The 24,335-nt window shown below is 37.4% G+C and overlaps 3 non-coding genes across 3 annotated transcripts; all 3 read right to left on the reverse strand.

Annotated features, from left to right (window-relative positions):
* Positions 1-6,694: 6,694 nt before the first annotated feature.
* Positions 6,695-6,778, reverse strand: TRNAL-CAA (transfer RNA leucine (anticodon CAA)). Its single transcript has one exon. It is a non-coding gene; the product is annotated as a tRNA-Leu (tRNA).
* An 8,390-nt stretch (positions 6,779-15,168) lies between these two features.
* TRNAL-CAA (transfer RNA leucine (anticodon CAA)) lies at positions 15,169-15,252 on the reverse strand. The gene has a single exon. It is a non-coding gene; the product is annotated as a tRNA-Leu (tRNA).
* An 8,578-nt stretch (positions 15,253-23,830) lies between these two features.
* TRNAL-CAA (transfer RNA leucine (anticodon CAA)) lies at positions 23,831-23,914 on the reverse strand. Its single transcript has one exon. It is a non-coding gene; the product is annotated as a tRNA-Leu (tRNA).
* Between the last annotated feature and the right edge of the window lie 421 nt (positions 23,915-24,335).

Consider the following 24,335-nt stretch of genomic DNA (forward strand, 5'->3'; position numbering starts at 1 on the left):
CTTTCACAGGTGGGAGAGAGAGAGAGATGTGATGTAGTGAATATTGTTGGATTAATTGTCTAAATTGCTTATAAATTCCAAACCTATGTTGCCACGTAGTACATTTTATTTGTGTAACTAGTTAGTGGGTGATACTAATAAAGCTATATATAAGCCAACGCAGATTTATTCTAGTAGTTGAAACCAATATCTCTTAGTGAAGAGGTCGTGGGTTCGAATCTCGCTGAGGCATATTAATATCCCTCCATGTCTTAATAAAGTTTCTTTTTACCCATAAAAAAAAAAAAGGTAAATTTTTCATTTGGATCCCCTGAGGTTTGATCTATGTCATTTTTAGTCCAAATAAATGAACACTTTGCATCTGCCTCCCCTGAGGTATCCAATAAGATCAATTAAGGACAAATTATAATTTTTATGTCTAAAATACCCTTAAATAGTGTGGGTTCACTTATAAAAATGATTTTTTTTTTTTTTTTACATTTTAAGGATGTAAAGTTTCTTAATTTACAAAAACAACCCCTTATCTAACCGACTCAAATCCCTCTTGTTTTCTCTGAATCCCTCTGTGATGTTCTCTGGAAGACCTACCATATGGATTATCTAGATGGGATGATCCATAACAGGTCCCTGGTCCTCATAGAAGAAACCCTCATAGTCACAATCATGTTGGGGTGGAGAAATTCTCGCTCAATTCACAATTGAACGGTACTTCACGATGAAGGCATAGTAGGTTAGAGAAGACAAGCACCACCGAGAACAACGAAAACGATGATCGAAATTGGGGAAAATCTATGAGAGAAGGAATCTTCAGAGTAATCGGTAGTTGGAGGAGGAGGAAATGAGAGAAGAAAGAGGAGGGCAAGCATAAACAGAACAAATAATTGAATCGTTTGTTGAGGGTACATAGCTTTCAATTGTACAATCGAAAGTCATAATGGAATCAGGAAAAAACTTCCCATAAACAGATGCTATGAGAAGAGAACTAGGTAGAATTCGAGCTTGAAAGAAGAGGGTAGTAGAAGATATGAGAGTTAAGTTGAAACCTACTATGTGAACAGACCATGTTTCAGTTTGAGAGACGATGTTGATTGGAAGAGATTCTGATACTTCTCCGCCTTCCATTTTGTTCCCATTTCGCTTTCTCTTTTTTTCCAAGTGGGCAATATGGATATAAATTTTCAACAGGAAAGATGAAGAAACACTGAGAACCAAGCTTACCTAGAAAGCTGGATTCAGAGTCCAAAATCAATTTGGGAACTAACTAACTCAGATTTGAACTCAGGTCACTAGATTTAGAGTCCAGTGTCCTAACCACTGGCTTTCATCTCTTTCAATGGCAGAGGATTTGGGTAGGCAAAATCAAGAGGGATTTGGCGAAGGTATTGTATTTGCCTTCACAGAGTATGTAGTTGAAAGGGGCATAGGGGAACCAAACGAGGTCACTTCCTGTGTCCAAGTAAAGGGAGATGGTTTGAGCTGGTTCGGAGCCGAGAGACAAAGTGAGGATGTAGTCGCTATTGGGAGAAAGGGGAAAAGAGATTCGCTAGTGGTGGAGATGACCATGGAGGTGGACAAAATAGAGAAGTTTTGAGAAGGTGATATGGTTGAGTTGGGTATTTACAAGAGTGACTCAGAGGAAAAACAATATGTGAAGACGAAACTGAGAGAAATGCAATGGAGAAACTGAAGAAGAGCAAGTGCAGAATAAACGCCACTAATTCGAGTAAAAGAGTAAGAAAGGCGAGGTTTGATGCAGAGACAAAGTACAGTGCTTGGTTTTAGATGGTTTTAAAAGAGGCAGGTGAGAGGGGTCGAAGCTATTGGGCTTCTTGCTGAGGTTCTTATTGAGGCTATGAAGTCATTATTCAAAAGTTGCCATTAAATCACGATAGTCATTCAGAAATATTTACTGGAGGAGTCGGAGTTTCTGGAGACATTTGTTGATGGTCAGACCTAGCGTTCAGCAGGTTTATTTCTTTATGCAGAAAAGAGGGTGGGGGGAAATATTTTACAGATTCATTTCTTCAAGCTTCTCCGCAGCCATCGTGAAGTCTTGTTCAATTGTGAATCGAGCGAGAATTTCTCCACCCCAACATGATTATGACTATGTGGGTTTCTTCGATGAGGATCAGGGACCTATTATAGATCATCCCATTTGGTTAATCCAAACGGTAAGGCTCCTAAAGAACATCGTCAATTCTATCACAGAGGGATTCAGAGAAAAGGAACAACTAGTCGGTTAAATAAGATCACAGAGGGATTCAGAGAAAACAAATAGTCAGTTAAATAAGGGTTTGTTTTTGTAAATTAAGAAACTTTAAATCTTTAAAATGTAAAAATAAAAAATAATTTTTACAAGTGAATACTATTTGAGGGTATTTTGATCATAAAAATTATAATTTGTCCTTAATTGATCTTATTTAATACCTCAAGGGAGGCAGATGCAAAGTGTCCATTTATTTGGACTAAAAATGACATAGATCAAACCTTAGGGGGTCCAGATGAAAATTACCAAAAAAACGTTTGGATATTGAGAGAAACCTAATGATAGTTGAAGTCATTTACCATCACGGTCATCCACTAGGGGTAGATTCTATATTTTTCTTGGGAAGAGAAGTAGTGGATGAGGAATTCACTAAGTAATTAAAGAAAAACTATTAAAACTAGCCTTATTAGCTTTAGAGGATGAGGAATTCAATAAGTGATTAAAAAGCAAATCTCCAGGTAAGTGGATGAAAGATTGTTCCATTTTCCTTCACACAAAATTTTTGAAAGTCTTATTCTTGTTCTTAAAGTGGAGAAGGGAGTACTAGTGGCACGTTAGACGAATAATTCTTATTTGCATAGAACACACGGTATGAAATCTCGTCTGACTTTGCCGAGATTTTGCCGATATCCTCGTTGACTTTATCCCAAATCCCGAATTCCCAAACCAATTCTTATAATACCCTATTATCATGACACGCAATCCCAGGGTCGCACCTTTTAAACTTCAAAATCCCAACCCCGTTCCCATTTCACGCAACCTCTTTTCATTTTTCCAAGTGGTGCTGTGAAATCCCTCGGATTTCTACCCCTTTAACCCGTGGCTTCAAAATCGAGAAAACCGGGCCTCGAGTTGACGGCAAATGTGGGCCATTCAAGTGGAGCTTGAAGGGTTGGAAATGGAACCAATGTTGGTGGATGACCCTTGTGATGACTCATCAACTCTCCTAAAGTTTAATTGAAGAGAGAAGATTAATCTTGATGGTGTAAAAAGGGTGATCTTGGAACGTCCGTAGATCGACGATGGAGAATCCGATTGACGCAAATAAGGTATTAAATCGAAGATCGTCGAAAGACCTTTCCAACAAGCCAAAAATCACAAAAATCGGAGTCCATTTGAGGGGTTAACTTGGGACCGGTTGAACGGCCGGTCGATCACCCCAACCCCCAGCCATTTTCCAGCTTCGGGGTAGAATCGGGTTTTTCATGTTTAAAACCCTATTTTGAGTTTCTAACCTCTCATACTTGCATTTTAGAAGGCTAGTATGAAGATGAGGCTAAAGGAGGAAGAGAAACCAAGGGAAAGTAAGGTTTCTAACCATTTGGACGCGTGCTAACACCCGGATCATTGCGAAAACGTTAGGAAAGGTAAGAATCATCAAACCCTCTTCTTTAAGCTTAGTTTTTGGAGTAGTTCTTCGCAATAAATGATCGATTTGAGTAGTTGTTGCTTGATAGGTGTTTTGAATGCTTGCAAATAGTTTCATTTATGTTTCCCTTTGGTTTGTAAGTGATTTGTGCGAGTCGTTGCAAACAATTTTGCATTTTGGCTCTCAGACCCACAACGAGAGCACTCGCGAGAGCCCAAAATTGGGGCTTTTTGATTAAGATGGAATTAGATCAAATTGAAGGTATACTTAGGACCCTATTGCTGCCAATTAGACATTCCCAAAGTTTCGTTTCGATTCGACTTCGAATCGATGGTGAAATTTGATTTTTGCCGAAACTAGGTTGAGAAAGGTGGGTTCAAAACTAGTTGGCAGATTAGGCTTTTGTTGGGTGATTTTGGGAACTCTATTAAAACCCAATTGACTTCTAATTTATGTCTATTGATCTTCTTACATGATTAGGTTTATTTTGATTATAATCACCAACTCGTAAGTGTGATTTTGTGGAACTTTGGAGAGCTTATGCTAACTAAAAAGGTGAGGAATATACTCAACCTTATCTTGCATGGTTAATTATGTAATTAAATTTCATTATTGATATATTGCCTTGCTTTAATATTTATTATCTTGTGATTATGTGTGGGACTTTGCACGAATGAAAGGTAAGCAAGTATCTTTGCTTCTATTTTCAATATTCTTTGAAAACAATATGAGAATGTATGAGATGGATGAGATTGAATGGATTGAGTGTTTTCTTTTATCTTCAAATTCTAAATTATTGATATGAAGATATATGGATGATGTTGAATAAATTACTCTTTTTATTTTATGTTTCAAACTAGGGTTGTGGGTTCGCCCATTACCCTAGTGAACTTACATGAGTATGTGTCTAGAAGTGTTTGGCTAGGTAACCTCATGAGTACTACTACCCTTCCGGCAGGGGTATTGAAGCCGGTTAACCCGTGATGTTAGTGGCTGGGTCCTGAGCGTCAAGCAGGCCCACTATCATCATAGAGAGGTAGGGTTGCATATAATAGATAAGGGCTCCTGGGCGCTCAAGACCGGTGAAATGATCCGTGAGAGGACATGGAGAGCATCATGTCCATTATATGTGGACGACCACTGGGTTAACGAATGGGATCCAACAGATGCCTCCCGTTGAGGATTCCATTCATAGGTGGAAAGGTATTGAACCAAAAGGGCACTATACATGAGGGGAGATATCCGGACCATATGTAGTACGAGATTGTATGACTTTGCACTGGGCTAAGATTATCCTTGACACGCGCCAATCTCATACCAAATGGTGATGTGAGAGAGTGGTGACCTATACCCCAACCATGGCTTGACAGGACTTTACCCAACAACCGCGGAGAACCCTATAGACGTCTCTTGTTGAGGGAGAGTGACTGAGACCGCCCAAAGGAGATTGGTGTACAAACTTAATGCGTGTCTACCATAGAGACCTCATGATAGAGTTAGGAGCATAATATCATAATCATTCATACATCATATCACTATCATTAATTACATTATCGATACTCAAGCTATATGTGTGATGTGGAATCTTGTGTACGAATGCATGATATGATGTGGAATCTTGTGGACGAATGTATGATAAGATGTTGAGTTGACCTCACTGAGTTCTGTTGAACTCATTCCTTTTTATATGTCTATGTCTATTAGAATATTCTGTAGGTTATGAGGACTCCTTCCAAGTGAAGGATTCGTTGTCGGCAGGCTTTCTTGAAGGAGTGACTGAAGAAGATGTAGACATGCATGGAGCTTCATGTCCATGCAAAGACTATTCTTATGAGGTTGGATTCCATTAGGGAATCAATTTTGTTTAATTTCCGTTGCAACAAACTATGCTTCCTTCAAACTCTGATGTCCATTTTGATTAACTTTAGATAATGGATGACTGTAACCTTTTGATCAATCAAGTTTGATAACTTTATACTTGAACTTGATTTATTCTTGTCCTTTTAATTATGCTATATCTTGTGTTGTATGGAATTGTCACTGAACCTAGGTCCTGCGGTGTATGACTCCCACGGGTATTCGAGTATGGCCGGATTTGGCTGGGTGGGGTGTGACAAGTGCATCAGAGGTCTTTTCATTTTTTAAAGTGGTGCGTCAGAGATATTTCTTCTCTTTGCGTGTGGGATAGCCGGATAGGTTTCAAGCGGTGGTTCCGGCGTCACATCTTCACTCTTCACAGAGATTTTAAACAAATAAAAAGAGGAGAAATAGACGGTGGTTTCAACGAAGGTTTCTATTTCAGGTAGTGGTTTCGGTGATTCTGGCACTGAGAGAAGAGAAGAAGTGAAGAACAAGTGAACAACAAAAGATGGGGAAGGATTTTGGGCATATTTCACATCTTCTCCATCAAAGCAAGGATTTTTCTGGTGATAGAAGGATTTCGACCATGAAGCTGAACACGGTCGGCGACATTTTGCAGGTTAACTGTCGATTTTTGCCGAGTTTTCCCCAATTCGGCATTTTTCCGGTGATATTTAGTAATTTTTCGGTGAACTGGACGCAATTCATTTTTTGGTGCAGCTTTCGGTTCAATACTTTTGCCAAAATGTTGTCACATCTTCTTCTTCTTTAGTCTTCTCCATCAAAGCAAGGATTTCGCCGGTGATAGAAGGATTTCGACCATGAAGCTGAACACGGTTGGCGACATTTTGCAGGTTTACTGTCAATTTTTGCCGAGTTTTCCCCAATTTGGCATTTTTCCGGTGATATTTAGCAATTTTTAGGCGAACTGGACGCAATTCATTTTTTGGCGCAACTTTCGGTTCAGTACTTTCGCCGAAATGTTTTACCATGATAGAACATGTGATGCCAATTGCCACATGCCCCGTCAATTAACTCCAAACCCCTTATGTTTCATTGCAAAGAACATTCTCTCATTATTCTCAAAAAAATGGAGGGATTTTTTTTAATGAAAGTATATGGGAGGATATGGTGCAATTGAATATGTTGTTCTTTCCTAGAAGTATAAATCGAAAATATGAAAGGAGAATTAAAAAAAATGTCAGAAGTGGGATTTGAACCCACGCCTTCTCACGAAGACCAGAACTTGAGTCTGGCGCCTTAGACCACTCGGCCATCCTGACTGATTTGGTTTTTAATAGTAAACTTATAACAGGTTTTCAACTTTCACATTTTACCCTATATAAACCCTTCCATACACAACCGTTAGGTGACTGACCTATCGTTTACCTACAACTTGCCACCTTTGCCTAAAATCACCTCACCTTTGTCGAAAAATCCCACCATCCTCTACTAGAGAAAATCTCTTTGTCTCTGTCTCTCTCTCTTCAAAAAGTACTAAACCACACAAAACTATTGGCTAATTTGAGGAGAGGGCTTTTGACCATGCACTTTCTGGCATATTAAGGTTGGTTTTCAGCATATTTCTCTCCTTTGACGGCTCTTCTCGGCTGAGTTAATTTCATACCATCATTGTTTGTGAAGTTTCAATATATATAATGAACATTTTAAGATGGGTGGTAGGATTTTCTGGTAGGGGACGGTGGGAATTTCCAGCAGGGGTGTGGTGATTTCCGGCGACGTGTAAGTAGAAGATGGGTGAATGAATTATCCCTTCACCCATCTAAGGGTTGGTATGGAAGGGTTTAAATGGAGTTAGTTATGTCATTTGACTCTAATGAGGTTAATATATTTATTTTATTCATGACTTAACAGAATCTTGGGTAGAATGTTAAGAGTGTAATTTGTAATTTGAAAGTGTACAATCTCTAATTTAGAGCACTAAAACAGGCAACCCAGAGTTTAAGCCCTACTAAAATGTACAACCTGTAATAAACTAAAATTATAATCATTGAGAATTAATGGCAGTGAATAAACCTTTTTATATTTTTTATGTAAGAGTGAATAGCCTATAATACTATAATAGATTAATAGACAACTGTGAAATGTCATGTTAAGCAAAGTAGAATGGGTTGTACTCTAGGCTGGACTCCAACTCCAAACACTTTGAAGTTTGACCTAAACGGGTAGTAGTAGGATCTATTTTTAAGAGTACTAGTAAAACTGTCACGTGTAAATGTACATGTATTTATCAATCACCATGTATTGGCCATGGAACTATGGAAGTTGAATGACCTATGCATAAGTGAACTTGTTAACAACAGCTAAGGTTGGAATTTGGAATAAGTTCATCTTTTAAATACTTGATTTAGATTAAATGTTTTTAATGCAGTTTCTTCTTCCTCAATTAACATTTCTTGGTTTTTGGAAGAAAACTCTTCATACTCCTTTGGTTGTTAATGATTTCTTTGAAAAATGAGAAAATGGTGAAATTGAGAATTAAATTGATCCAAATAATTTCAAGAATTTTAATTGACCGTTATGACATCATTTATTACTAATACAAATGTCTAATTGATTAAATATAAAGGGGTATTAAAGAAAAACAAAATGTAACCGTGTCCTTTTTTTTTTTTTGGTAACCAACCGTGTCCTTTGAGTTCATACTTTTATAATAGTAGTATGATGGATTATCTTTTAACCACACAAATAGGAGTGGGGCCTATTGGATAAATCATTTTCATTCATTTTAATTATTTTTTTTTTGGTCAAAGGGTAAAAGTTTCATTAAATAAAAGAGTTTAAGCCAGGAGACCTGGACAATAACAATGACTGATCAATCATGAAAATAGGTGGGACATTCCACCATGATCTAGAAAGAGAGAAACTACAGGCTCCCTTAGCAAGGAAATCAACAAACCTATTACATGACCTGTTGATGTAATTAAAATGAACATAGTTGAACTCTTGGGAGAGTCGCAAAATCTCAAAAACTAAACTAAGACAAATCCAATCTAAGGAACTATGAGCACTCTGAAGTGCCAAAATTGCGGGCAGAAAATCTGAATGTACTTGGAGATTGGAAACTCCTAAAGTTCGCCCAATAAGTAAGCCATCTCTAATAGCTTGAAGCTCAAGAATTGCTGCCGAGCTACCCAAGCAACCAAAATATTGTGCTGCGACAAAAATGCCAGCTGAATCCCATAAGATGCAACTCCTACTGCCCTTGCTCGTGTCCCCATCCCAAGAACCATCCACAGCTACCTGAAAATATCTCACATCTTCCAGAGGAGGAATTAAAGCAATCAGTTGTCTTCCGCTAACATCGCCAATCCTTTTGTTGAGATTTTGTATATCTGCATATAGAAAAGAAAAGTGAGTCATAGTGCAAGTAACCGAAGCATCAATACCACGAAAGAGATAAGCATTTCTAGTGTTCCAAATACTCCAAGCTAAGGCACTCCAAATTTGGTTGACTCTATCTAAATCATTGCAATCCTTAACTTTTGTGTGGATAAAAGCCATCCAATCATGAATATGACTTCCTCTAAATTCTGAAGTGTCGATGCGCAAATGAGAGAGTTCCCAGCAACGTTTTGCATGGGAGCAAAAAAATAAGGCATGACAAGCACTTTCCTTCCCACACCCACAAACCAGACATAAAGGAGCTGAAATGACATGTCTAACAAATAAGGAATTACTTGTCGCAATTGCTTCATGAGATGATCTCCACAAAAAATGTTTGATTTTGGGAAGAGTGGGGATGTGCCATATTTGTTTCCAAAATTTAGAGGAAGAGGATGTTGAAGCAATATTACCTTGAGAGTCTGCCATAGCCAAGCATTGGAAATAAGCAGATCTAACAGAAAAAACACCATTTTTGTTTTTGTACCAAATCCATCTATCAAGGGAGTCACTAGAAAGGATGGGGATTTTCAAAATAGCATTTACTTCAATGGGTGTGAAGAGTGATTGTACTAATTGGATATCCCATTGTGCTTCAGGCCACCCAATAAGATTTGGACCCACACTGGGCTGTGGCCTTGGGGAGGAGAAGAAATACCTTTAAAAGGTAAAGAAGGGAGCCAAGGGTCCTTGTAAATGTTAATGGTAGCCCATTACCTACTTGTTTAACCAAACCTTGTTTGAGGACCTCCTTCCCCACAAGTATGCTTCGCCATCCCCAAGAGCTATAAGAGGGAGTAATGCATTCAAGAAAAGGGGTGTCTTTGATGTATTTTGCATGCATAATCTGGGCCCATAGAGAATCAGGGTTGGTTAGCAAACGCCAACATTGTTTTGCTAGCAATGCTTTGTTAAAACAATGGACGTCCCTAAAACCTAGGCCACCCTCACTCTTACCTTTATAAAGAGTTTCCCACTTGACCCAAAAAAGGCCTTTCCCATGGTCATCTTTCCACCAAAATTGCTGAATTTTTTGATTCATCTGGTTGCATAGTTCATTGGGGATGAGGAAACAAGACATGGTGTAGACCGGTAGGGCAAAAGCCACCGCTTTGATCAAAATTTCCTTCCCCGCTTGAGATAGAAATTTCCCTTTCCAACCTGTTAACTTGGAGATCAGTCTATCAAGAACAAAGGAGAAAGTCTGGATCTTGGATTTCCCAATGGAGGAAGGGAGACCTAGGTACGTCCCATGGGAGTGGGCTTCCTTGATGTCCAAGGTGGAGACTATGTCCTCGCGCAAAGATTGTGGGGTTCTAGAACTAAAAAGGATAGATGATTTCTTTGGATTGATATGTAGCCCCGAAACTAATTCAAAATCTTGTAGGAGGACATTAATCTATGAGGCATTAGAGACTGAAGCTGGGGAAAACAACATACAATCATCTGCAAAGAATAAATGATTAAGTTCAGGACCATTTCGAGCAATTCGGATACCTGGGAGCCTGGGAATGCCTCCATTAGAGGTGAGTCTTTGGGATAGAGTCTCATGGCATAAGATGAAAATATAAGGACTCAATGGGCATCCTTGCCTAATACCACGGTGAGGCACAATTTTCCTAGAGAGAGCACCATTGATTTTGATCTGAAACTCCACAGTGGTGATGCATTGCATAACCCACTGGACCCACAAATCAACAAATCCCAAATGTTTCAAAGTAGATTCAATAAATGACCACTCTAATTTGTCATAGGCCTTGCACAAATCCATTTTGAAAGCCATGTACCCCGTGGTTGATTTTGATTTTTTGAGAAAATGGAGGTACTCATGGGCCAGATAAATATTATTTGTAATGGCTCTTCCTGGGACAAAGGCACTTTGAGTCTGGCTAATGATGGACCTCAAAATAGGTTTAAGACGATTAGCCAAACATTTTGCTATGACTTTGTAGGGAGTGGTACATAGACTGATGGGTCTGAAATGGGATACATCCTAGGGGTGGTGCCTTTTAGGAATAAGGGAGATGATTGTTTGTTAAGGCTCTTAAGCATATGACTCCCTATGAAGAAATGTTGCACACCATGGATAAGGTCAGGACCAATAATGTCCCAGTGTCTCTGGTAAAACCAAGCAGGAAGACCATCAAAACATGGGGCTTTTGTTCCCTTCATTTGGAAAAGGGTTCTTTTAATTTCCTCAGGTGAGAAAGGGGAGCAAAGAGATGAATTGTTTGAAGCTGTAATGCATGGAGGAGTACTAGAAAGAAACTCCTGGGGAGGGTGGGGAGAGGAAGAAGAAAAGAGAGATGAGAAATGAGAACAGATTTCAGAGTGAATTTGTGATTCCTCAGTCATCCAATGTCCCAAACTATCCTTAAGCTTGGTAATAGAATTCTCCTGCCTCCTTTGGGTGGTGGAGGCATGAAAAAACTTTGTGTTTCGGTCCCCTTCAGAAAGCCAGAGAACCCTAGACCTTTGACATCAGAATTTTTCCTTGGCTAGGAGTTGTTTTTCAATATCTAGCTTTAATTCAAGTTCTTCCCTAGCCGTGGAATTAGATGGTGTTTGTTGTTGGCAAATTTCCAGAAGCTCAGATAACTTTGCAATCTCCATTGATGCATTCTGGAAGGTTGCCTTGCTCCAGATCTTGAGTGCTTTGGTGCAACTTTGAATTTTCTAATGTAGCTTATAAGAAGGGGATCCAAGGCTAGGGGCCTTCCAACCTAAAGTAATTTGATTAGAAAGGTCAGGATGGTCCTCCCATTTAGTTTCATAATGAAATCTGCTGGGCCTTTTAGGGGCAGGGTGTAAGGTGATTTCCAAAGGTGTATGATCAGATCCCACCATAGCATGCCTATGACTCTGAATACTTCCATAGATATCAAGAAATTCAACATTCACAAAAGCCCTGTCCAAGCATTCTTTAACCAGATCCCTCCCTTGTCTTTTATTTGACCTAGAAAATTTGGGGCCGGTACACTTAACCTCTACTAGGTTACAATTTTCAATGGTCATCCTAAAAGCATCCATTTGGGATTGGGATCTTGGTATCCCACCTAATTTATCCTCATTGCAAAGTAATTCATTGAAATCACCAAACACAAGCCAAGGTGTACTTACCGATAAGCCCAAATGAGATAATTCATTTTAATTATTTACCTAGTGGGGGAGGGGATTTGAACTCTTTTCTACATCCTTTGTTTTTTGTCTTTTCCCTCCAAGTAAGTTCCATTTCAGTACCAGCACTCTCACTAAAGATAGGGAGTCAGAGATTTCCTGAGTTTTTAATTTAGTAGTGTTTTTTTTTTATTGGTAATTAAAATTACATTCTCATTTGGAATGTAAAAAAAAAAAAATTCTGTGTAATAATTAAACACCTAAAGTAAATTTAGTTGGAAAATAATTTTCATTTTACATCAAGATTTTTTTAAACTGGAAGGGAAGGAAGGGAAGGGCAGGAAAGTGAAATATTGAAATTGATAAAAAGTAGCTTCTGTAAGCTTGAACTACTTAAAACTCTTTAAATATTTGATGATTATATTTTCATTCACATTTTTTCCCCCAAAACAATCATAGCCTGAAATTCATTTAGATCTAATATAAGATTTCATAACTGAGATTTGAATAATTTAGGGTTCCAGCCATTGGGCCACGGAGGTTTGATTTGGGTTCGTCTCATTTGGTGACCATCGGGGTTTTCATTATGGATTTAATTTTTAAGCAAGAGTTAAGCACATTGATGGTTTGTTATGGCATTAACATTTTACACGACCTAACAATTGGCACACCCCAAGACAGACAACATGAGATGAGTTGAGATGGATTACCAGTCAATGTAAAATTCAAATTCTTGCCAATACAAGGTTGGTTGAATGGTAAAGATCCATACTTCTCAGTGGAGAGGTATTGGGTTCAACCCTTGCAGCCAGAATAAATAAAGCACCAGTACCAAAAAAAAAAAAAATTCAATTTTTTTTTTCTCCCATAAGAATTCAAATTCACAAAGATAATAAAGGTAAAATGTGTTCGAGGAGATAAAAAATTTCAGTACCTCTCCTTGTATTCGAATTTCCATTATTTATTTATTTTATAAAAAAAAATAACTAAAAAGAAAGAAAGAGAGCATAATGAGAGCATATTATTCTCCCCCTGATTGGAAGATGATTTGGACTCTTGATAGCATATATACCTATGAGCAAACGGTTTATTCCAGTCGTCCCATCCCTGAGGCAGAACAACACTAGACATTTCAGTCATGGTGAAAACCATCCTTCATAGGGACCCCATGGCCTTACTAAGAAGCATTTTTCCACTCCTGTGACCTTGTAATGTGAGAATGTGTAGCCTGTCTGCTCTGAAGTTGATTCTCTTTGTTGTGTTGTGATTGCCCCAGTTTTTTCCGATAGAGATTGAATATGAGAATACTACATGATGCGTCACAGTTATATTGCTGCTCCCGACTACATGATGCATCATAGTCTTGTTCAGTAACTGAAGTATTTTCCTTCAACTTCATGTTAACAAGCTTTCTCATCAGAAAAGCTTTAGTCCCAGCTGTTTTCCTTTCATAAAGACTCGCTAACTTTTTCCAAAGTTCTTCCGCCGATGTCTCATTCGCAACATGATGGAAAAGAATAATGTCCAACCACTGTCGGATCGTGCCAATAGTTTTCCTATTTAATTTGGTCCACTCAGCTTCAGACATCTCTGATGGTCGATTAATATTACCTTCAACAGGTTCATATAAATCTCTACAAAATAATAGATCTTCCATCATAGGCTTCCAAATCAACCAATTTGATCCATTAAACTTAATCATAGTACTTGAGGTACTTTCCATTTTAATTTACACAGTTATCGACTAAGCTTTGATACTACTTTGATGGAGCTAAACAATATGCTAGTGTAAATTAAAGAAACAAATATAGCTGTAATAGATCAAGCATTCAACACACAAGCCACAATAGACACACATGAATTTTTAACGTGGAAAAACCCGCAAGGGTAAAAACCACGGGACCGTTATCGGAGTCCACCCAAACTTCCACTATTACCAAGTGATAATAAAAATGAGTATACTATCAACATCCCATCTCTAGATAACACTAGAGGAACACAAATCACAACCACATCATCAAATAGATGGAAATCAGAGAGAATGGAGAAAAGTCACCAGAGAGGCTTCCCGAGAACTGTGGTAGAATGATATTCTAACCGTTGGATATGAAGAACTAGGTGCCACGACCATTTCCTTCAAATCTCACTTCATTCCGACAACGTATCACCGGCCGGAGAAACCAGAAACTCTCCCTCTTTCTTTTCTTCTCCTGCTCCGGCTCTCTCTCCCTCTTTTTCTTTTTTCTTTCTTTCTCTTTTCTCTTATGTGGCTTCCATATATATATATATATATATATATATATATATATATATATATATATATATATATATATATATATAATATACATATATTGAGCATATATATATATATATTTTTTTTTTTTTATATATATCATATATGGGTTTCTTTTGAAACCCTATTGCTTCACTTAAAGCTGGGCCCCACATGGCTTTAATGGGCCATGGGCCGGACCCAACACCTAACTCATCCAAAGCCTCACGTTTACTAGGTGTCACTACAACAAAAACCCCTTATGGCTACTGATAATTAGATACGCTTTTTAGGCAGTGGTTTCGGTGATTCCGGCACTGAGAGAAGAGAAGAAGTGAAGAACAAGTGAAGAACAGAAGATGGAAGGATTTCGGGCATATTTCACATCTTCTTCTTCTTCTTCAGTCTTCTGCATCAAAGCAAGGATTTCGCCGGTGATAGAAGGATTTTTACCATGAAGCTAAACACGGTCGGTGACATTTTGCAGGTTCACTGTCGATTGTTGCTGAGTTTTTGCCAATTCCGCATTTTTCCGGTGATATTTAGCGATTTTTCGGCAAACTGGGCGAAATTCATTTTTTTGTGCAGCTTTCGGTTCGGTACTTTTGCCAAAATGTTTTACCATGATAGAACATGTGATGCCAATTGCCACATGCCCCGTCAATTAACTCCAAACCCCTTATATTTCATTGCAAAGAACATTCTCTCATTATTCTCAAAATAAGTGGAGGGATTTTTTTAATGAAAGTATATGGGAGGATATGGTGTAATTGAATATGTTTTTCTTTGCTTAGAAGTATAAATCGAAAATATGACAGAAGAATTAAAAAAAAAGTTATTCTTAATAAAACATGTACATTTGATGAAAATTAGGAAAAATGTCAGAAGTGGGATTTGAACCCACGCCTTCTCACGAAGACCAGAACTTGAGTCTGGCGCCTTAGACCACTCGGCCATCCTGACTGATTGATTTTTTTAACTTTCACATTTTACCCTATATAAACTCTTCCATACACAACCGTTAGGTGACTGACCTATTGTTTACCTACACCTTGCCACCTTTGCCTAAAATCACCTCACCTTTGTCGAAAAATCCCACCGTCCTCTACTAGAGAAGATCTCTCTATCTCTGTCTCTTTCTCTCTTCAAAAAATACTAAACCACACAAAACTGTTTGGCTAATTTGAGGGGAGGGCTTTTGACCATGCACTTTCTGGCATATTAAGGTTGGTTTCCAACATATTTCTATCCATTGAAGGCTCAGGCTAAGTTAATTTCATACTATCATTGTTTGTGAAGTCTCAATATATATAATGAACATTTTAATACGGGTAGTGGGATTTTCTGGTCGGGACGGTGGGAATTTCCAGCAGGGGTGTGGTGATTTCTGACGACGTGTAAGTAGAAGATGGGTGAATGAATTATCCCTTCACCCATCTAAGTGTTGGTATGGAAGGGTTTAAATGGAGTTAGTTATGTCATTTGACTCTAATGAGGTTAATATATTTATTTTATTCATAACATAACAAAATCTTGGATGGAATGTTAAGAGTGTGCAATTTATAATTTTGAAAGTGTAAAATCTCTAATTTAGAGCACGAAAATGTGCAACCCAGAGTTTAAGCCCTACTAAAATGTACAACCTGTAAAAAACTCAAATTATAATCATTGAGAATCTTCTTTCCAATTCCCAAGTGGTCTGGAACCTCAAATTAATGGCAGTGAATAAACAATTTCATTTTATTTGTTGTGGTAAGAGTGAATAGCCTATAATACTATGATAGACAATTGTGAAATGTCATGTTAAGCAAAGTAGAATAGGTTGTACTCTGGGCTAAGACTCCAACTCCAAACACTTTGAAGTTTGACCTAAACAAGTAGTAGTAGGATCTTTTTAGAATACCAGTAAAAGTGTCATGTGCAAATGCACAGGTATTTATCAATCACCATGTATTGGCCATGGAAGTTGAATGATCTATGCATAAGTGAACCTGTTAACAACAGCTAAGGTTGGAATTTGGAACAAGTTCATCTTTTAAATACTTGATTTAGATTAAATGTTTTTAATTCAGTTTCTTCTTCCTCAATTAACATTTCTTGGTTTTTGGAGGAAACTCTTCATATTCCTTTGGTTGTTAATGATTTCTTTGAAAAATGAGAAAATGGTGAAATTGAGAATTAAATTGATCCAAATAATTTCAAGAATTTTAATTGACCGTTATGACATAATTTATTACTAATACAAATGTCTAATTGATTAAATACAGAGGAGTATTAAAGAAAAACAAAATGTAACCGTGTCCCTTGAGTTTATACTTTTATAATAGTAGTATGATGGATCATCTCTTAACCACAAAAATAGGAGTGTGCCTATTGGATAAATCATTTTCATTCATTTTAAATATTTACCTAGTGGGGGAGGGGATCTGAACTCTTTTCTACATCTTTGTTTTTTGTCTTTTCCCTCCAAATAAGTTCCATTTTAGTACCAGCACTCTCACTAAAGATAGGGAGTCAGATATTTCTTGAGTTTTTAATTTAGTAGTGTTTTTTTTATTGGTAATTAAAATTACATTCTCATTTGGAATGTAAAAAAAATTCTGTTTAATAATTAAACTCCTAAATTAAATTTAGTTGGAAAATAATTTTTCATTTTACATCAGGATTCTTTTTATTTTTTTATTGTTTTGGCAAGTAAAGGAACTGGAAGTGAAGGAAAGGAAGGGCAGGAAAGTGAAATATTGAAACTGATAACAGTAACTTCTGTAAGCTTGAACTACTTACAACTCTTTAAATATTTGATGATTATATTTTCATTCACATTTTTTACCCCAAAACAATCATGGCCTGAAATTCATTTAGATCTAATATAAGATTTCATAGCTGAGATTTGAATGATTTATTAGGGCCATTTTGGTTACTTGAGTTTAGAGATTTCAAAAATCTAGAGATTTCAAATCTATAGACTTCAAATCTGTGGAGTCATGTTCATAAAATTAACTGTTTGGTTAACCTGATTGGAATGAAATTTGTAAATTTGTCCTGAATAAAACATTTATTGAGTCATAGTTCAAATGTTTAACGCTTTTATAGTAGGTTCACCCCTGGATTTCACCTCATACCCATAAATCTACAGATTCACGTTTTTAGTGTAAAATAGTGAATCTCTAGATTTCATGAATCTAGGGATTCACACAACCAAACAGGTATAAATCATCCATTAGTGAATCCAGAGATTTGAAATCTCTGGATTCATGTAACCAAACATAGAAAAGTTTTCATTTTGGATTTAATTTTCAAGTAAGAGTTAAGCACATTGATGGTTTGTTATGATATTTACATTTTACACGGCCTAACAATTGGCACACCCCAAGATGGACAACATGAGATGAGCTGAGAAGGATTACCAGTCGATGTAAAATTAAAATTTCTTTTTCTCCCAAAAGAATTCAAATTCACAAAGATAATAAAGAGAAAATGTGTTTGAGGAGATAAAAAATTTCAGTACCTCTCCTTGTACTCGAATTTCCATTATTTATTTATTCTATAAAAAAGAACTAAAAAGAAAGAAAGAGAGCATAATGAGAGCATATTATTCTCCCCCTGATTGGAAGATGATCCGGACTCTTGATAGCATATATACCTATGAGCAAACGGTTTATTCCAGTCGTCAGGGGCGGACCTATGAAGGGGCCGGAGGGGGCCGGATTTTTTAAAATTTTATGCATATTCCTTTAATTCTTTTAGTTTTTCCTATTTTTTCTCTTTCCACATGTGAAATGTCACTATTTGCCCACCCCCCCAATATTGTGAACAATTTTTAAAGGTAAAATGATGGGTATAAATGTCGTTCCTAATAAAAAACTAATTCATCAATCCCTATTTATCCTCCCCTCTCTTCTCTCTCATCTTTTCTTCCTATTTATTCTCTTATGTTTCTATAAACGTGGGTTAAAGGAAATTTTTGAAAAAAACCCTATTTATTCTCCTATCTCCTTTCTCCTCTATCCTCTTTTTTTCCTATTTATTCTCTTCCCTTTCTATAAATGTGGCTTAAGAAAATTTGGAAAAAAATCTACTCCACAATTAGGTCTCTTTTTCTTTCTCAATTTATTTATTGTTTCTCTTTTTCTTTTTCTTTTTCTTTTTTTTGTTATTCTTTTTATTTGATTTTATATTCTATGTTTCTTTATTTCTTCTGCAATTTTTGTTATTTGATTTTCTATTGTGAATAAAATGTCTATAGTTAGTAGGTAACTAACGGCCATTGATTTGCATTCTTACGTAAAAATATTTTTTGGTTCACATCTCCTACCAAAGAAAATTTTGGTTTGCATCTAACTTAAAGGGTTGAAGTCATGTGTATATTTTTTTTATATTGTTGCTTTAATTTTACCTATATTTTATAGGGAAAAAATATCATTATCAATAATTTATCATTTTTTCAAATATGTGTGGGCCCCACAAAATATATGTGTGTCTATTCTTTAATCTAATAAAATAGTTTAGAGGTGGGACCTCAAATGGGAAGGTTATCTAGCTTTTATTCTTCGCCCCCCCCCACTATTGCATCCTGGGTCCGCCACTGCCAGTCGTCCCATCCCTGAGGCAGAACAACACTAGACGTTTCACTCGTGGTGAAAACCATCCTTCATAGGGACCCCATGGCATTACTAAGAAGCATTTTTCCACTCCTGTGACCTTGCAGTGTGAGAATGTGTAGCCTGTCTGCTCTGAAGTTGATTCTCTTTGTTGTGTTGTGACTGCCCCAATTTTTTTCGATAGAGATTGAATATGAGAATACTACATGATGCATCACAGTTATATTGCTGCTCCCGACTAAACCTCCTCCTCTCGTTCTCAAGATGATGAGTCCTGCAAAAAGAGTTATACGCAGGCCGGCTAGAGTATCGGGCAACCGCCTCCAATGGCTTAGTCAGACTGTGAACAGATTAAGATCCTGTGCAAGAATTACACAAGACTATGTTCAGAATGTGTTTATGATTCTTACCGGATGAGTATGTCCTTATTTTTATACTGTAAGTGTTACCTTTTCTGTATTTGGTAAATTTACCCGACGAGGGCTGTTGTTTCCCCTGGGATTATGCCTCCTTGTCGTCGGTCCCGCTCAATCGGCTACTGAGTTGACATTCCCTATTGAGAGTGGTTGCCAAATAAGTCCAACATATGTTACGGCTTGATTAGGTTGGTCGGTATCCGTCCCGACTACATGGCATGTTGAGCCCCGATCGGGTAGGAATCTCCCGTATCACTACAAGTCAATGAGAATTTATTAGAATGCTCTTTGCTCTCTACACTAGGTCATGAACTCTAGAATTCTGAAAGTGCTAGTTAGCTGGAGATAGTTATTCACCTCAAAGAGAGAAGCAGCGCTTCCAAAGATGAAATCTATGCCACCTTGGATGAAAGAGTTGTTGTAATAGTGACTTCCTATATGATCAAAGAGAGTATCTTGATAAGATCGTATCCAACACTTGTAAAATGCAGCTCTATCACCTGATACCTTTAATGCCAACGCTTCGTCTCCTTACCGGTACATGATTTGATGATCAGATCAGCATCAATAAAAAACAAGTGAGACTCACTAATAGTTGGGTGAGGGAAAGAAAAAAATTGTATAAAAATTGAAAATGTGAGTCCTATGTTTGAGAATTAGTAGGTGCTACCTATTAGTCTCAGTTCATGATAAAAATGACACATTAGTGCATGTGTGCAATTTACAGGCGAGGACGGTTTAACGTCCAACTGCGCACACACGGCATGGGTAGTGGATTATTTAGCCGCTATTGGGACACACACTTGGCACTTAGCACGCTTGCATCGCCTTGAGTGAGATCTGATATGGACTGTTTGTTTTAATAAATGGTCAATCAGGGAGATGAAGATAGATTCTTCATGATTCAAGAATATCCTCTGGTTGGATTTGTATTAATAATCTAACCATTATAAATATAGATTTTTATCTATACACAAGATCAATTTGAACCATTGGATTGTGCGGCCAAACGATCCAACGGTTCAGACAAGTAATATGTATTGTTTTGTTAACATGGGTGCCTAAGCAGTTAGTCCAGTATGTCCACGGTTCCATACCAATCACATAACCACAAGGATTGAATTAGATACCCAAAAACAAACGAGAACTACTCAACTTTTACTGAGAGTGAAGAGTGTTAAAACGAGTTGGGATCATCTCCCCGTTGGCTCCCCTGCCCCCCACAGCTTTACAACCACATATTACAGTGGGGCCCATAGATGAAATTCATGATTTTTTGAAAATATTTTTATTATCTTTTACCTGTGGACCCCACTGTAATATGTGGTTTTAAAGCCATCGAGTAGCTCAATGGAGAGACGATCCCGATTCCGTTAAAACACCCTAAGAAATGAAGAGATGATTTCAAGATTTCACATTTTCCTAGGCAATCATTTCTTATCAGTTAGACTATTCTCTTGGAGTAACCAGTATTACACCAAAACAACAATTTTATTTTCTCAAATTTTTTAAAAAGCAAAGATGGAGGGGAGCTAAAAACTTGGGAATCAGGTTTGAATTTGCGTCCACTCACATTTGAGTATGTTTACTCACTTTACATAAAAAGAGAAGGGAATAGCTGAGATTTCTATGGAAAACATGGTTGCACCAAGGTTAAAAGTAAGCATCTTAGTTCACTTTACTTTAAAAAGGAAATCCAACAATCCTTGGGAGACTTCGAGGAACTTATATCTTAATTCACTTTAAATTTACTTGAAAAAGAAATCCAGAATTACTTGGTAATTTCAAGGCACTTGATCACGTAAACATCTTGGTTGATATATAGCCCAGCATCATCTCTACTTCCTGACCGACATTTGATACACCAAACAACTCCCCCTCTTGTTCTTGATTGAAGTGTGAGAGGTTGAACAAGGAGAGCTGGAGAAGGGAAGGTGCAATGATAGAGCTTCTGGTTGAAATCCACCTGAACAAGTACCAATGAGGACTTAGAACAGTCTTAGCAATCCAACTCTGAGCACATTTTCCTTCTCTCTTTCTGATTCTCTCTCGAATTCTTGTAGTCTGTGTTCTTGTATAATTTTTTGTGCTTGTTTATTTAGTTTACATATTTGTTTGTTTTATTATCTAATGCGTACTACTGTTGAAGAGAAAATGTGAGCTTGCAGAAGGGGAAGGTGCAATGATTGAACACAAAAATCTCTTTAATCTGAATGTGTGAATGATGCACACTCTTGTCAATCCATTCGCTGAGCACCCATTCCCCCACTCTCCACTCTCTTGTACATCTTAATCCATATGATCTGACCATAGAAATAGAATCCATTTCAATATGGGAAATGCCCTTCTTTCCTTGGATTTTAATTTTCTATTATCTTACAGGAGATCCCACTAGGTTTGCCACTAGGATTTCAGAAACGTTTGGCCATTTGTTCCTCCACCAGCTAATCTCTGCAAGCATATGATGCCATAATTCTCATCTCACACATGAATATGTAATAAACTCCCTCCCTTGAAGTGAACTGATCGAAAGGGTTGATGAGGAATAGGGTTCCTGTCAACGAACATACAAGAACCAGGTTAATTAAATAAGTTTGCTATGAATCAACAAGGAAATTAATAGATCAGTACATACAGGCGGGGGCCGTAAACTTTGATCTGGCGAACATGAGTATCCCTCCCATTAAGGTGATTGGAAGCATGAAGGTGTTAATGAATGCTTCTCTGCAACACAAAATGAATACATAACTGAATTATCACTTAAGGTTTCTTGGAAATATACATAAACGTAAAGAGGTTTGAATTATGGATACTATTCAACCAACTCAAAAATAATTAAACAAATAACACAAATGATGGTTTCATAATTAAAACTGATCAGCTGCTTAGAGTAGTACAAATGAATTCCAAAGAAAGGAAAGATGGAGGAACTAGACCTTCTGTAAACAAACACCCCTTCCCCCCCCAAATTAGAAAAAAAAAAAAAAAAGAAGAAGAAAACCCTTTTCCCCTGAACCTGAAAAGCAAAGAGGTTGGTGAAGCTTTCAGCCACACTAGAGGCGGAATGATGTTTCAGCTGGTTGATCACCAGGAGAGGGCAAACATTGGGTTCACCACTTGCCCTTCCTAATATTCCAACTATAAAAGCCAAGTCAGTTCGTAAAGCAGTTAAATTCTACTCAGTTTCCTGGAAACTGATTATATTCTAATACATCACTAAGTTTTTTAAGTGCCAAGACACCTCAATATTGTCTTGTGTTTCCAAGTATCTCTCAGCCCGAAAGCAAAGAATTTCGTGGTTGAAACCATGCATACCGTCATTTTATCTAGCCCACCAAACCTTTATGTCTTAGACTCACAACTCATCTCATGGCATTCACTCAAATAACCAACTCCAACGCATTTTTATGTGCCTTCACATTTACTAATTGGGCAAGATATCCGGCATCCAAGAACAAGCTGGCACCTTGCTCGAATTCTGCAACAGATCTCTTTGCTTCATGGCGCCAAGAAATTCACAGCATCTATGAGGACTCTTTTCCTCTGAACCTTCCACATTACTGTTTATGGAAAGAGAGCACCATCGAAAGCTGTCATTTGCTTCATTTTTGACATCAAAGTTACTCTTCACCATTCTAATATCCAATTACCACCAAGCAACAAACAACAGGTATCACTAACACCAGCCAACTACGAGAACATGACCTGTGAATTTAATTCCAGCGTGTTTACCATCAGGTTAATGTTGTAGCAGATCTACAGAAACTACGTGATCAATCCTTTGAGTTACCTGCCTTTGATGAAATGCCATATTCTCTTTCTGTGTATCACCATCATTTGATGGGTATTTATCCCTCTTACAGAAGTTGTTGAACCCACCTCTTTATCCCCACACCAAAAAGTTCTCATTATCACTTAGTATAACATAATTTATTTATTTGGTGAAAGCATCCAACTGAAAAGCTCAATCCATTAAATGAAGAAGCCCTCCTAACTCATCCAAAGCCTCACGTTTACTGGTTGTCACTACAACAAAAACCCCTTATAGCTACAGATAGTTAGATACAGTTTTCAGGCAGTGGTTTTGGTGATACCGGCGCTGAGAGAAGAGAACAAGTGAACAACAGAAGATGGAAGGATTTGGCATATTTCACATCTTCTTCTTCAGTCTTCTCCATCAAAGCAAGGATTTCGCCGGTGATAGAAGGATTTCGACCATGAAGCTAAATACGGTCGGTGACATTTTGTAGGTTCACTGTCGATTTTTGCCGAGTTTTCGCCAATTCCGCATTTTTCCGGTGATATTTAGCCATTTTTCGCAAACCCCTTATATTTCATTGCAAAGAACATTCTCTCATTATTCTCAAAATAAGTGGAGGGATTTTTTGAATGAAAGTATATGGGAGGATATGGTGTAATTGAATATGTTGTTCTTTGCTAGAAGTATAAATCGAAAATATGAGAGAAGAATTAAAAAAAATTACTCTTAATAAAACATATATATTTGATGAAAATTAGGAAAAATGTCAGAAGTGGGATTTGAACCCACGCCCTCTCACGAAGACCAGAACTTGAGTCTGGCGCCTTAGACCACTCGGCCATCCTGACTGATTGGCTTTTAAATAATAAACTTATTACAACTTTTTAACTTTCACATTTTACCCTATATAAACCCTTCCATACACAACTGTTAAGTGACTGACCTATCGTTTACCAACACCTTGCCACCTTTGCCTAAAATCACCTCACCTTTGTCGAAAAATCCCACCGTCCTATACTAGAGAAGATCTCTCTTTCTCTCTTCAAAAAGTAATAAACCACACAAAACGGTTTGGCTAATTTGAGGGGAGGGCTTTTGACCATGCACTTTCTAGCATATTAAGGTTGGTTTCCAGCATATTTCTCTCCTTTGAAGGCTCCTTCTCGGCTAAGTTAATTTCATACTGTCATTGTTTGTGAAGCTTCAATATATATAATGAACATTTTAATATGGGTAGTGGGATTTTCTGGTAGGGGACGGTGGGAATTT

The sequence above is a fragment of the Hakea prostrata genome, chromosome 4 (assembly GCF_041222555.1).
Source record: "Hakea prostrata isolate BN-2017 chromosome 4, UWA_Hpros_2, whole genome shotgun sequence".
NCBI lineage: Eukaryota > Viridiplantae > Streptophyta > Magnoliopsida > Proteales > Proteaceae > Hakea > Hakea prostrata.